General features: G+C 40.5%; 1 protein-coding gene across 17 annotated transcripts in view; it reads left to right on the top strand.

Annotated features, from left to right (window-relative positions):
• The window catches only part of CDC42SE2 (CDC42 small effector 2), a 145,996-nt gene that overhangs the window by 25,912 nt on the left and 106,952 nt on the right, over window positions 1-13,132 (top strand). Inside the window, exon 2 of one of the 17 annotated variants that reach the window (XR_004430096.1) lies at window positions 5,647-5,744. The exons of 13 other annotated variants lie outside the window; for them this stretch is intronic. The gene's annotated coding sequence lies outside the window, so the exon portion shown is untranslated. Of the gene's footprint in view, window positions 1-5,646; window positions 5,745-6,181; window positions 6,241-9,658; window positions 9,723-11,737; window positions 11,801-13,132 lie in introns of those variants that run through there. 3 more of the 17 variants (XR_004430095.1, XM_033181337.1, XR_004430092.1) reach the window with 3 other exon arrangements.

Below are 13,132 nucleotides of genomic sequence, written 5' to 3'. Positions count from 1 at the left end.
GAGCTTTTACACTGGTTGTTTCCTTTGTTTGAAGTGGTATTTTCCCAGATGTTTTTTAGCCTGGCCCTTTACCTTTCCAATTTCAGCTTAAATGTCACCTCCTGCTTCCTCACCACTCAGTTAAAAATAGCTCCTCCCATCACTGTTTTAATTTCTTCACGTCATTTGTCAGTCCTTGAAATTATGTGTTTTTTAAAATTTATTTTTATGACAGTAGAGACTTCCTTTGTCTTATTTCTTGCTGTCTACAATGCCTGAAACAATACTGGCACCAAAAGGTGTTCAGCAAAAAAAAAGTGTTGATAGGATAAAACCAGGTACCAATCTCATCTATTTCCCCCACTTTTTTTTTTTGAAATGGAGTCTTGCTCTGTCGCCCAGGCTGGAGTTCAGTGGCACGATCCAGGCTCACTGCAGCCTCTGCTTCCCGGGTCCTATCAGTTCTTGTGCCTCAGCCACCCATGTAGCTGGGATTCCACGCTAGCCAATTTTTTATTTTTAGTGGAGATGGGGTTTCTCCTTGTTGGCTAGGCTAGTTGAGAATATGATCTACCTGCCTGGGCCTCCCAAAGTGCTAGGATTACCGGTGTGTGCCACTGCACCCTGCCTATTCTTTCTTGTGAGTGATTTTAGTGTATTCATAATTTAAAATGTTGAAAGCATATTTTCCTAACCTAGAAAAGAAACTGGATTATTCAGATAAAAGCCTGTTTTAGAAAAGGATGAGAAAATTTAGGAACCGTTGTGATGATCCTTAGATCAGAGTGGTAAATGGAGCCAGTGTTGTGCTGGAGCTGGTTAGCTGATTGTGCCTCTCTCCAGCTCCATGTTCAGTGACATCATGTTAGTAGCTTGAAACTGGCCATGGTGGGACATTTACAGCATGGTAGACTGCAGAAGCTACAAATCAGGGGCCCTTTTCTCAAAGAGGTGGTTAAATATTTATCAACAGACCACTGGGAGGGGGATCATATGAAATTGTTTTTATAGACAGAAAAATGCTTGAATATTGGCAGTTTCTTTTCTTCCTTTCCTTTCCTTTCCTTTCTTTCCTTTCTTTCCTCTCTTTTCTCTTTCTTTTCTCTTTCTCCTTCCTTCCTTCCTTCCTTCCTTCCTTCCTTCCTTCTTTCTTTCCCTCGCTCCCTCCCTCCCTTCCTTCCTTCCTTCCACTACCTTTCTTTCCTTTCTTTCTTTTGACAGAGTCTTGGGCTGTCGCCCAGCCTGGAGTATAGTGGCTCTGTTTTGGCTCACTGCAACCTCTGCCTCCTAGGTTCAAGTAATTCTCCTGCTCAGCCTCCTGAGTAGTTGGGACTACAGGTGTGCACCACCATGCCCAACTAATTTTTGTATTTTTAGTAGAAACATGGTTTCATCATGTTGGCCAGGCTGGTCTTGAACTCCCGACCTCAAATGATCCACATGCCTCGATCTCAAAGCGCTGAGATTACAGGCGTAAGCCACCACACCTGGTGAATATTGGTGATTTCTTATGGTTTACTCTAGTAGAATTGCTTGTTTTGGTTTAAAGAAATTTCTTCATGGCAGTCAGTGGAGTTATGTCAGTGCTTTCACCTTCTTTTTCAAAGTTATGTTCTCTTTACATCTGGTAATTACTTATAGATTCATTTAATGCATAAAATGTGCTATTTATATGTTTGCATATTGTTTAAGTGTATATCTAATAGTTAGTTCATCCCAAAGCAGGCACAAAAGATCTTCAGATTCCTCTGAGAGTGTTCTTGGCTTTGCTGCTGATGCTAAATAAGCCTATTGAAAGGCGTTCCTTTTCTGGTCAAGAAAGCAGAACTGATTCAGTTTGTTATATAGCATTTTCTCAGCCCTCCTCCCCAACTTTTCAGAATGATTTACATAAATAATACTGAGTTCAATTTTTTAAAAGTTTTTTTCTGCTTTTACTTACTATGCTTTAAGTGCTTGCTTACTTTCTCTGATGATTTACTTTCTGCTACTCTGTGATTTCTTTTACGAATCAATGAAATGGTTTTGTCTTGTTTTCTCAGGTTTTTTCCTGTTACCTTTCCTATGGTCACCTGGACATTTCAACCCATTTTCCACACTCTCCCTCCACCTTCTCCCCCAGTTCTTTAAAGAGACACAAAGTTACAGACACCATTTTCTGATTGGAGAAAATTTATTGTTTAAAAATTGAACTCTGAGACTGGGCACAGTGGTTGGCTCACGCTTGTAATCCCAGCACTTTAGGAGGCTGAGGTGGGCAGATTGCTTGAGTACAGGAGTTTGAGATTAGCCTGGGCAACATGGTGAAACCCTATCTCTATAAAAAATACAAAAATTAGCTGGGCATGAGTGTGCTTATGACCCCAGCTACTTGGGGGCTGAGGTGGGAGGTCGCTTGAGCCCACGATGTTAAGGCTGCAGTGAACTGAGCTCGCACCACTGCACTCCATCCTGGGTGACAGAGCAAGAAGACCCTGTCTCAAAAAAAAAAAAAAGAAAAAAGAAAAATTGAACTTTGTTGGCTCGAGGGAGTTTATTGGCACTTTTTGAGCAACAGTTGCTTTGTTAATTCTGAATAACTGGATTTGAACTGGTGCTATTGAATTAAAATATGGTGCCTACGTTTCTTATCCTTTAACTGAAATTGTTCTCTTTTATGCACACACACAAACTGTATTTAATGTAGAACATCAGAAAGTATATACAAGCTAAGGAAAAAGTTTTAATCCTACCACCCTAACATTTAATAACTAGTCGGTGATCATGTTTTGTTGAATATCCTTCCAGATGCCTCAATATGGATATATGTTGTTTCACAAAATCTTACATAGACTATTCTATAACATTTCACTTTAATGAGTATTATCATAAAAGTATTACTTTTTATAACTTCAGTTTGAAAGGGTCATATTGGAAAGTGAAAATTTTGTTTGACAAGGATAAAGCTGTAAGTAAAGTTGTGATTAAAAACAATGGTGTTTATAGAGAGTAGAATGTGGTAAGTCAACTGGAGAAAAGAATTACTTCAGCAGTAATTTTTGTCTTAAGAGCCCTCTTACCATTGCACAATAGCCTGATTGTTTTATACTAGCTGATGAAAACCGTACAGGATTCTGTGTACAGCAGAATTATTTTAATAATAGCTGTAGGGTAAAATGTGAGCCTGTAGATAAGTTTATATTTTTTCGTCTGTCCAAGTCTTACTGATCCTTTAATAATAAAATAATTTTGGAAGAAAACTGTTTTGTTGAAGGCCTTCATCTATCTGTCATATGACAGTTTTATTAGATATTGCTACCCTTTTTATGTGTCAGAATGAGGAGTGAAATAGTTCTTGGAAAAATTTTAGCATGTAAGAATTCTTATGTTAATGTTTCCTTTGATTTTTGTTTTAGGAATGTGAAAAATCCGTGGAAGAATTGCTCTTATATATTGGTATATTGTATTCTTTGGAAATTACCAATTCCAAACTTGGCAAGTGGTTGTTTGGGTCGTTAAATAGCAATTTTAAAAGCGAATCAAAGATCCTTTAAGGATTTTTCCATGATCACAGTGATATCCATTACCTGGGGTAGGGTAGACCGCTGATGTCTTGCCTTCATTTTTATTTTTCTTAACCTTGTCCTTCTGTGTTGTATCACTGCTTGCTCACAAGCTCCTCCAGTCTTTTATTCCTCTTACCCCCTTGTGCTACTTCCTGAATGGTGCATATGTTGCTGAAAACATTTCTCATGTGGTAAAGAAGAGTAAAGAGCAATGTAGTTGATGTGGCCTTTTCTACTGAGAAATGATGCATTTGTGGTCTACAGAAGAGACTGACAGCCCCTAAAGAATTGTTTTTTATCTACATTACATGTTTGTGAGTGGATATGCAAGTGCCTCTGTTGGAAGGTAAAGTGAATCTTGAGACAAGTTCAAGAAAAGTGTTTAGAATTATTTCATACATTTTGCTGTTGAAAAAATAGTATTTAAAAAAGTTTCATCTTACGGTTAATTTTTAGCCTCCCCTTTTAATATTTATTTTGTGAACAGTGACCTTGTTTTTGTAAACTGCTCTGAAGAAGTTTAGAAATTAGTCACACAGTAAGTGGCAGAACAAGTATTCAAAGTCTTACTTGATTTTCCATAGTCATTTAGCTTGGAAAGCACTGTAAAGTGGCAGAAAGAATATGGACTTTGAAATTTAGACACACCTCAATTTGATCTCTAACTTTGCTACATATTTGCTGCGTGGCAAGTTCTTACCATTGGTGATTTTCATTTTCCTTTTCAGTTAAGTGAGAGCAATACATTTGTTAGGATTAAATGAAGTAATACACATAAAGCATTTGGCTTGTAGAGTAAGATGTTGATAAATGTTTAATTTTCTTTCAACAATACCATATCGTTTTAAAATGTCTTGGGAGCCACTTGGACATTTCACTTGAAAGTTAAGTGCAGTCAGGAAACTAGAAACATGTGTAACCCAGGTAGTGATCTTTTAGGGAAATTTTAATTTCCCTGTCTAAGGAGGAAAGTAGTTCTTTGGACTGTTTTAAAAATATTTGACTTCAAGGAAAGTTTTAATGTTAAAAGCTGAAATAGCACTTTGGGAGGCCGAGACGGGTGGATCACGAGGTCAGGAGATCGAGACCATCCTGGCTAACACGGTGAAACCCCGTCTCTACTAAAAATACAAAAAAAAACTAGCCGGGCAAGGTGGCGGGCGCCTGTAGTCCCAGCTACTCCGGAGGCTGAGGCAGGAGAATGGCGTAAACCCAGGAGGCGGAGCTTGCAGTGAGCTGAGATCCGGCCACTGCACTCTAGCCCGGGCGACAGAGCAAGACTCCGTCTCAAAAAAAAAAAAAAAAAGCTGAAATAGAACTGAGTTGGGATGAGTTAATTATTGCTAACCAAAACTGTAAGAAAGTACATTTCTACATTTCCTGAGAAATTGAAACATTTGTGTTATATACATAGAGAAGTCAATTTTAAAGGCTAAGAACTGACCATTTGAAAAGTTTATGATTAAGATATGGGGAGAAAGTGTTCATTTTTAAAGTAATAAACAATAACAAGTTTCTCTTATCAGATTTAAGATTTAAAGAATGGTGCTGGTTCAGACCTGAGTACAGTGATGACACAGGTACTAAATATGCTGTTGGAGGTAGTATAAATCTGGAACCTGTCTCAAAAGTGCTTTGGCATATGTCAAAGAGTAAAACCTAGTATTTCCACTTCTGAGAGGTTATTCTAATGAAGTAACCTTTTTTTGTTTCTTTTTTGGGGGAAGAGGAGGTTATTTTCTTTCATTAATGACACCCTAATCGAGATAATTCACATTAAAAAAATCACCTTTTATTATTATTATTATCATTGAGATATGGAATCTTGCTCTGTCGCTCAGGCTGGAGTGCAGTAGCGCGATCTCTGTTCACTGCAAGCTTTGTCTTTTGGGTTCACGCCGTTCTCCTGCCTTAGCCTCCCTAGTAGCTGGGACTACGGGCACTCGCCACCATTCCTGGCTAATTTTTTTGTATTTTTAGTAGAGACGGGGTTTCACCATGTTAGCCAGGATGATCTCGATCTCCTGACCTTGTGATCCGCCCACCTCGGCCTCCCATAGTGCTGGGATTACAGGTGTGAGCCACTGCGTCCATAAGACGGAATTTCCCTCTTGTTGCCCAGGCTGGAGTGCAATGGTATAATCTTGGCTTACCACAAGCTCTGCCTCCCGGGTTCAAGTGATTCTCCTGCCTCAGCCTCCCGAGTACATGGGATTACAGGTATGTGCCATCACGCCCGGCTAATTTTATATGTTCAGTAGAACCATTGTTTTTCCATGTTGGTCAGGCTGGTCTTGAACCCCTGACCTCAGGTGATCCGCCCGTCTTGACCTCCCAGAGTGCTGGATTACAGGTGTCAGCCACCGTGCCTGGCCAAAATCACCTTTCTTACATAAGTCAGTGTTGTACAACCATTGCTACTAATTTTATATTTTTATCACCCCAAAATAAAATGAGTAATCATTGCTATTCTTCACTCTCCACATCCTCTGATAGCCACTTACATATTTTCTCTTTCTAGATTTGCCTCTTTGAACATTTAATATAAGTGGAATCATGCAATATGTGACCTTTTGTGTCTGGCTTTTTTCATTTAGCATAATGTTTCAAGATTTATTCACATAGCATGTATCAGTACATCATTTTTTTTTTTTGAGATGGAGTTTTGCTCTTGTTGCCCAGGCTGGAGTGCAGTGGTGTGATCTCGGCTCACTGCAACCTCTGCCTCCCGGGTTCAAATGATTCTCCTGCCTCAGCCTCCCGAGTAGCTGGGATTACAGGCATGTGCCACCATGCCTGGCTAATTTTGTATTTTTAGTAGAGACGGGGTTTCTCCATGTTGGTCAAGCTGGTCTTGAACTCCCAATGTCAGATGATCTGCCCGTCTCGGCCTCCCAAAGTGCTGGGATTACAGGCATGAGCCACTGCGCCAGACCCTTCATTCTCTTTTATGGCTGCGTATGATTCCATTGAATGCTTACATAGTGTTTTATTTGTCCATTTACCAGTGAATGGACGTTGGGTTGTTTCCACATTTCAGTTATGAATAATGCTGCTATAAATATGAACATTCATGTTCAAGTTTTTGCATGGATTTGTTTTAATTTATCTTGGGTATATATACCTAGGAGTAGAATTGCTGGGTTGTATGGTAACTCCGTGTTTAATATTTTGCAGAACTGCTAGTCTGTTTTCTAAAGTGGCTGCACAATTTTACATTTCTATGAGCAGTGTAGGAAATATGTGGCCTTTTGTAATTGCCTTCTTTCCCTTAGCATAATATGTTCAAGGTTTATCCATGTTGTAGTACGTATCAGTACTTCATTCCTTTTAATGGCTGAATAATATCCCATTTCATGGATAAAACACATTTATCCTTCAAAAAGCTTTTTATCCAAAAGTATTCAGTGAAGCATTATTTATAATTTTAAAAAATTGAAAGTTATCTTAATTTTAACAAAGAAGAATGGTTAAATTAGGCACATCTGCATGTACCTTTTATTAGTAATTCATTATGAAGGATTTCAAGGGGAAACAATTGTCAGAGTGCTAAAGTAGGATACAAAATTGTACGTGTACAACTGTTAAATATACTTGACTTTGGGGAATGGTTGTTATTGATTTCTTTATTTTTGATTTTCTTGGAGACAGTCTCATTTGTTGCCCAGGGTGGAGTGCAGTAGCGTGATCATACTTGGTGTAACCTCAAATTCCAGGCCTCAAGTGAGCCTTGCACCTCAGCCTCCTGAGTAGCTAGGACTACAGGCACATGTCATCATGCCCAGCTAATTTTTAAACTTTTTTTTGGTAGAGATAGGGTCTTGCTCTGCTGCCCAGATTGGTTGTGAACTCCTGAGCTCAAGCAGTCCTGTGCCTTAGCCTCCTAAAGCACTGTGATTACAGATGTGAGCTACTGGGCGCCGCCCCCAATTTAAAAATGTTTCTGTATTTTCCACACTTTTTACAATGATCATATACTTCTTTTATAATCAAAGTAAAATAATAGTTTTTTTAAAATGACAATAGAGGTTGCCTGTGGTGGTGTGCCCTTTAGTCCCAGCTACATGGGAGGCTGAGGTGAGAGGATTGCTTGAGCCCAAGGACTTGAGTCTAGCCTGGACAACATAATGAGACCCTATCTCTAAAAAAACCCAGGTCGGGCACAGTGGCTCATGCCTGTAATCCCTGCACTTTGGGAGGACAAGGTGGGAGGATCGCTTGAGCCCTGGAGTTTGAGACCAGCTTGGGCAACGTAAAGAAACCCTGTCTCTGAAAAAAAAAACAAAAAAAAAACAACAAAAAAAACATTTCCTGGCGAGGTGGTACTACACACCTTTGTCCCAGCAACTCAGGAAGCTGAGACAGGAAGATCTGTTGAGCCTGGAAGGTTGAGGCTGTAGTGAGCTGGGGCTGTGCTCCAGCCTGGGTGACAGAGTGAGACCCTGTTGGCTGCCGCCCCCCCCCCCAAAAATAAAACCCCAAACCGAAAAACCAACAGTAGCTGTGTCTTTGTATGTTACTGATATAAATTTATTCAGCCAAGAAAAGCGGGATCATTCAGTGTAAGGAGTGTTAATATTCTATGTTGATTCATGATTAGCATATATTATAAATAAAATAATTTCTGACTATGGCTAAGAGAACTTTTAATTCTTCACATTGACCTAACATTTCAATTTATAATAGCAGTGTAGAATAAATCTCGTGTATTTGACTTCTGAAATGAGGGAGAGGAAAAATATAGGCAATGCATATTTTAAACATAATGAACAGTATTGTATCTTTCTGAGTTCCTTGCAAGAAACAAACTCTATTCTAGGATTTTTAGGCAGAAAGATATTTTATGGTAGGCAGTTTGGTGCTTATAAAATCATTGCATGGTCTGGAAGAGCTGAAATCAGAGGGTTATCACTAGATGAATACATTCAAAAACATAAGACCATAGTTGTGATTCAGAGGTCAGGAAACTGATGAGTAGTCATAGGAACACTGAATCTGGTACCATAACTGCTTCTAGCTGCCTTTATATCTAGTGAGAAGAGTTTGGCTATCGCAGTTGTTTCTAAACCTTCTTTGTGTCATTGCTCACCACTTAAATCAGCAGCAGAAAGATAGCTTCCATATCACTTCTGCTTTACAAATCTCATAAGAGACCTTCTAACTAGCAGGACCTTGTTTGCATTTCCCATACTAATTGTAAAGGAAAGTCTGGGAAATGTAGCTTTTTTGTTTTTTGTTTTTTTTGGTTGGGGAGACAGGGTCTCACTGTGTCACCCATGCTGGAGTGCAGTGACATGATCTTGGCTCACTGCAGCCTCAGCCTCCTGGGCTCAAGCAGTCCTCCTGGGCCCAAGCAGTCCTCCCCAGCTCAAGCGGTCCTCCTAAGTAGCTGGGACTATAGGTGCTCATCACCATACCCAGCTAATTAAAAAAAATATTTTTTGTGGAGATGGACTCTCACTGTGTTGCTCAGTCTGGTCTTGAACTCCTGGGCTTAAGTGATCCTCCTGCCTTGGCCTCTCAAAATGCTGGGATTATAGGCATAAGCGAATGCACCTGGTCAGTTTTTTTTTTTTTTTTAAAGCATTCCTGGCCGGGCGCGGTGGCTCAAGCCTGTAATCCCAGCACTTTGGGAGGCCGAGACGGGCGGATCACGAGGTCAGGAGATCGAGACCATCCTGGCTAACACGGTGAAACCCCGTCTCTACTAAAAAATACAAAAAACTAGCTGGGCGAGGTGGCGGGCGCCTGTAGTCCCAGCTACTCGGAGGCTGAGGCTGGAGAATGGCGTAACCCGGGAGGCGGAGCTTGCAGTGAGCTGAGATCCGGCCACTGCACTCCAGCCCGGGCAACAGAGCGAGACTCCGTCTCAAAAAAAAAAAAAAAGCATTCCTGCCCCTGAGGTACAGAAGGCTTGTATAGGGAGTGGTGAGAGGGAATGAATGCCAAGTATTTCATGACTAGCCTTCAGAAGCTTCTGTTTACTAGGTAATAAGGCTTTATACTCAGCGTACAGTTGACCCTTGAACAACATGGGTTTGAACCGCACAATTCCACTTACATGTAGGCTTTCTTTATCCTCTGCCACCCCTGAGACAGCGAGACCAACCCCTCCTTTTCCTCCTCCTCTTCAGTCTACTCAACTTGAAGATGGTGAGGATGAAGACATTTATGATAATCTACTCCACTTAATGAATGGTAAATATATTGTCTCTTCCTTAAGATTTTCTTTTCTCTAGCTTACTTTGTTGTAATAATACAGTATATAAGATATATGTTATATATCTTATATATGTTAATGGACTATTTCTGTTAAGGTAAGACTCCTGGTCAACAGTAGGCTATTAACTTTTGGGAGTCAAAAGTTATGTGCAGATTTTTGATGAAGTGGGGGGCTGACAGGTTGCCAGGAATCCCTGTGTACTTCATGGGTCAACCGTATTTATTTGTAATCACCGTAATCTCTGTGTACTTCATGGGTCAACTGTATTTTATTTACTATTTTATTCTATTTTATTTTTTTAGATGGAGTTTTACTCTGTCGCCCAGGCCAGAGTGCAGTGGCACAATCTTGGCTCACTGCAACCTCCACCTCCTGGGTTCAAGCGATTCTTGTGCCGCAGCCTCCCAAGTAGCTGGAATTACAGGCGTCCGCCACCACACCCAGCTAATTTTTGTATTTTTAGTAGAGACAGGGTTTCACCATGTTGGCCAGGCTGGTCTGAAACTCCTGACCTCAGGTGATCCACCTGCCTTGGCCTCCCAAAGTGCTAGGATTACAGACATGAGTCACCTTGCCCGCCCTTGGGGCAGCTGTATTTTAAAGGTGGTGAGATTAACAGTATTCAACTTAGATTTGATTTGTTCAGAAATTGTTCTTTTCTTTTAGTCTGAACCATTGATGTTCTATTTTCATAATGTGTCAGTTGTAGTGTTTCATTAGAAATAAATGGATGTTTATAGACTTTTTTTGCTTTTTCTTTTTTTTTGAGACAGGGTCTCTCTCTGATGCCCAGGCGAGTACAGTGGTGCGATCATGTCTCACTGCAGCCTCAGCTTCCTGCGGTCAGGTGATTTTCCCACCTCAGCCTCCCAAGTAGCTGGGACTATAGGTGTGCTCCACCATGCCCAGCTTTTTTTTTTTTTTTTTTGACATTTTTTGTAGAGACGACGTTCTGCCATGTTGCCCAGGCTGGTCTCGAACTACTGGGTTCAAGTGATCCACCCTCTTCGGCCTCCCAAAGTGTTGGAATTACAGGTGTGAAGCACCATATCCTGCTGAAATTTTCTTTGTAGTGTGTTTCTCTTTGGATTGAATAGGTAAAATGTTGCCAGTAGATTTAAAAGTCTCCATACTTTTTTCCCTAATAGTTGGGCTTTTATAGAATTGAATTAATACGTACTTTTTTTTCTTTTGTTATTTGATTATTTTGCCTCCATTTATTATTTTGTCAAAATGGGAGAAGTGGCCTGGCGTGTTGGCTCACACCTGTAATCCCAGCACTTTGAGAGACAGAGGCAGGTGGGTCGCATGAGCCCAGGAGTTTGAGACCAGCCTGGGCAAAATAGTGAGACTCTGTCTCTATCAAAAAAGTAAATAAATAAATTAGCTTGGCTTGGTGGTCCCAGCTACTTAGGAGGATTGCTTGAGCCCAGGAGGTTGAGGCTACAGTGAGTCATGATCATCCCACTGCACTCCAGCCTGAGTGACAGAGGGAGACCCTGCCTCAAAAAAAAAAAAAAAGGAAGAAGTTGTGGTAATGTTTAAAAAGAATATGTAAACTAGTAAATGCAACTTTTCCTCTTAAAACGTGGAATCAAGGTGTTACGCTTTTTAGTTCCTCATAAAGTTTTGAGAATGCTAAAAGATACTTTAGTATGCTTTTTCTTTCTTTTTTTTTTTTTTGAGACGGAGTCTCGCTCTGTCGCCCAGGCTGGAGTGCAGTGGCCGGATCTCAGCTCACTGCAAGCTCCGCCTCCCGGGTTCACGCCATTCGCCTGCCTCAGCCTCCCGAGTAGCTGGGACTATAGGCGCTCGCCACCTCGTCCGGCTAGTGTTTTTTTTTTTAATTTTTTTTTAGTAGAGACGGGGTTTCACCGTGTTAGCCAGGATGGTTTCTATCTCCTGACCTCATGATCCACCCGTTTCGGCCTCCCAAAGTGCTGGGATTACAGGCTTGAGCCACCGCGCCCGGCCTTAGTGTGCTTTTTCATCAGAAGATATTTCTACCTCCCAAGTTTCATGAAATACCAGCTTATTGAGTAGTTTCAGTATGGTGAGTGTCTAATTAAAAAGCCATATGCTACATAACTTCCAAATACTGTATTTTCAATTCCTTTTTTTTGTTTTAGAGAGAGCCTCACTCTATGGTCCAGGCTGAAGTGCAGTGGTGCAGTCATACCTCACTACAGCCCCGAACCCCTGGCTTCAGATGATCCTTCTGCCTCAGTATCTGAGATAGCTGGGATTGTAGGTGTGATCCACTGGGCCTGGTAGATTCTTCACTAAGTATTTGAGAGCAAATTAGGGATTTTAGCTTCTGGTACCATTTGTTGCTTGCAACAGAAAGTTAGGTTGACCTGGAAACTTAACTGCTTTACAGATGCCTGTTGCCTACTTTGGAGGAGCAAGGAATGAAGCTTTGGTACTGAAATTGAAGAGTTATTCTTGTTCCTCCTACCCCCATCACTTTTCAAGTTGATTTCTTTGATCAGTATTATTTATTAATAGTATTCTGTGTCAGCAAGTTAGGGTAATTGTTAAACGTTTTGGCTCATGTATTCTATACATGTTTTTTGGAAAAACTACTTGATACATTTTAGAACGGACATTAAGATTTTTCATCGTTAAGTTTGAAAAGTTGTAAAAGATATAATTTCTGGTGTATTGTATGTTGTATATGTTTTTACATAATGTATTGACCAAGATCTTGACCTTGTGGATTTTGGTTATTCACTTTAATGGGAAATATTGCTATAAAATCTAATAGCTAGTCCTCATAATCAAATCAGCCAAATGGGGTATATTTTCTCGTCAGAAATGGTTTTATTTTTAATTCTAATAAACACCTCGGTACCTGCACTCAGTGACTTTCACTTTCTACTTCTAAGACAGATTGATAAAGCAAGGATTCATGTCAAGAGTTTGTAGCATAAGGCATCGTTTCTTTCAATATTTCTTGTTTTGCTCACATGAGACTTTTCCTAAGTCTCTCCCAATTGTCCTTTTGGTACACTGGAGATTTCTTGAGGTGAGGAACATGTTTAAGCTTGAGATGAATAAGAGAAATGACTTTTTTTTTTCTTCTTAGAAACAGGGACTTGCTCACCTAAGCTGTAGTAGAGTGGCATAGTCATAGCTCACTCACTGCTGCGGCCTCAAACTCCTGGGCTCAAGTAGTCCTTTTGCCTCAGCCTTTTGAGTAGCTAGGATCAAAGGTGCATGCCACCATTCTTGGCTAATTATTTTATTTTGTTTTTGTAGAGATGGGTTCTCCCCATGTTGCCCAGGCTGGTCTTCACCTCCTGGCCTAAAGCGATCCTCCTGCCTCCACCTCCCAAAGTGCTAGGATTACAGGTGTGAGCCACTGTGCCTGGCCTTGACTTCC

This window comes from Trachypithecus francoisi, unplaced genomic scaffold (genome assembly GCF_009764315.1).
Source record: "Trachypithecus francoisi isolate TF-2019V2 unplaced genomic scaffold, Tfra_2.0 Lachesis_group2, whole genome shotgun sequence".
Classification (NCBI taxonomy): domain Eukaryota; kingdom Metazoa; phylum Chordata; class Mammalia; order Primates; family Cercopithecidae; genus Trachypithecus; species Trachypithecus francoisi.
The sequence above is the reverse complement of the archived record's forward strand: the minus strand, read 5'-3'. Positions and strand labels throughout refer to the sequence as shown.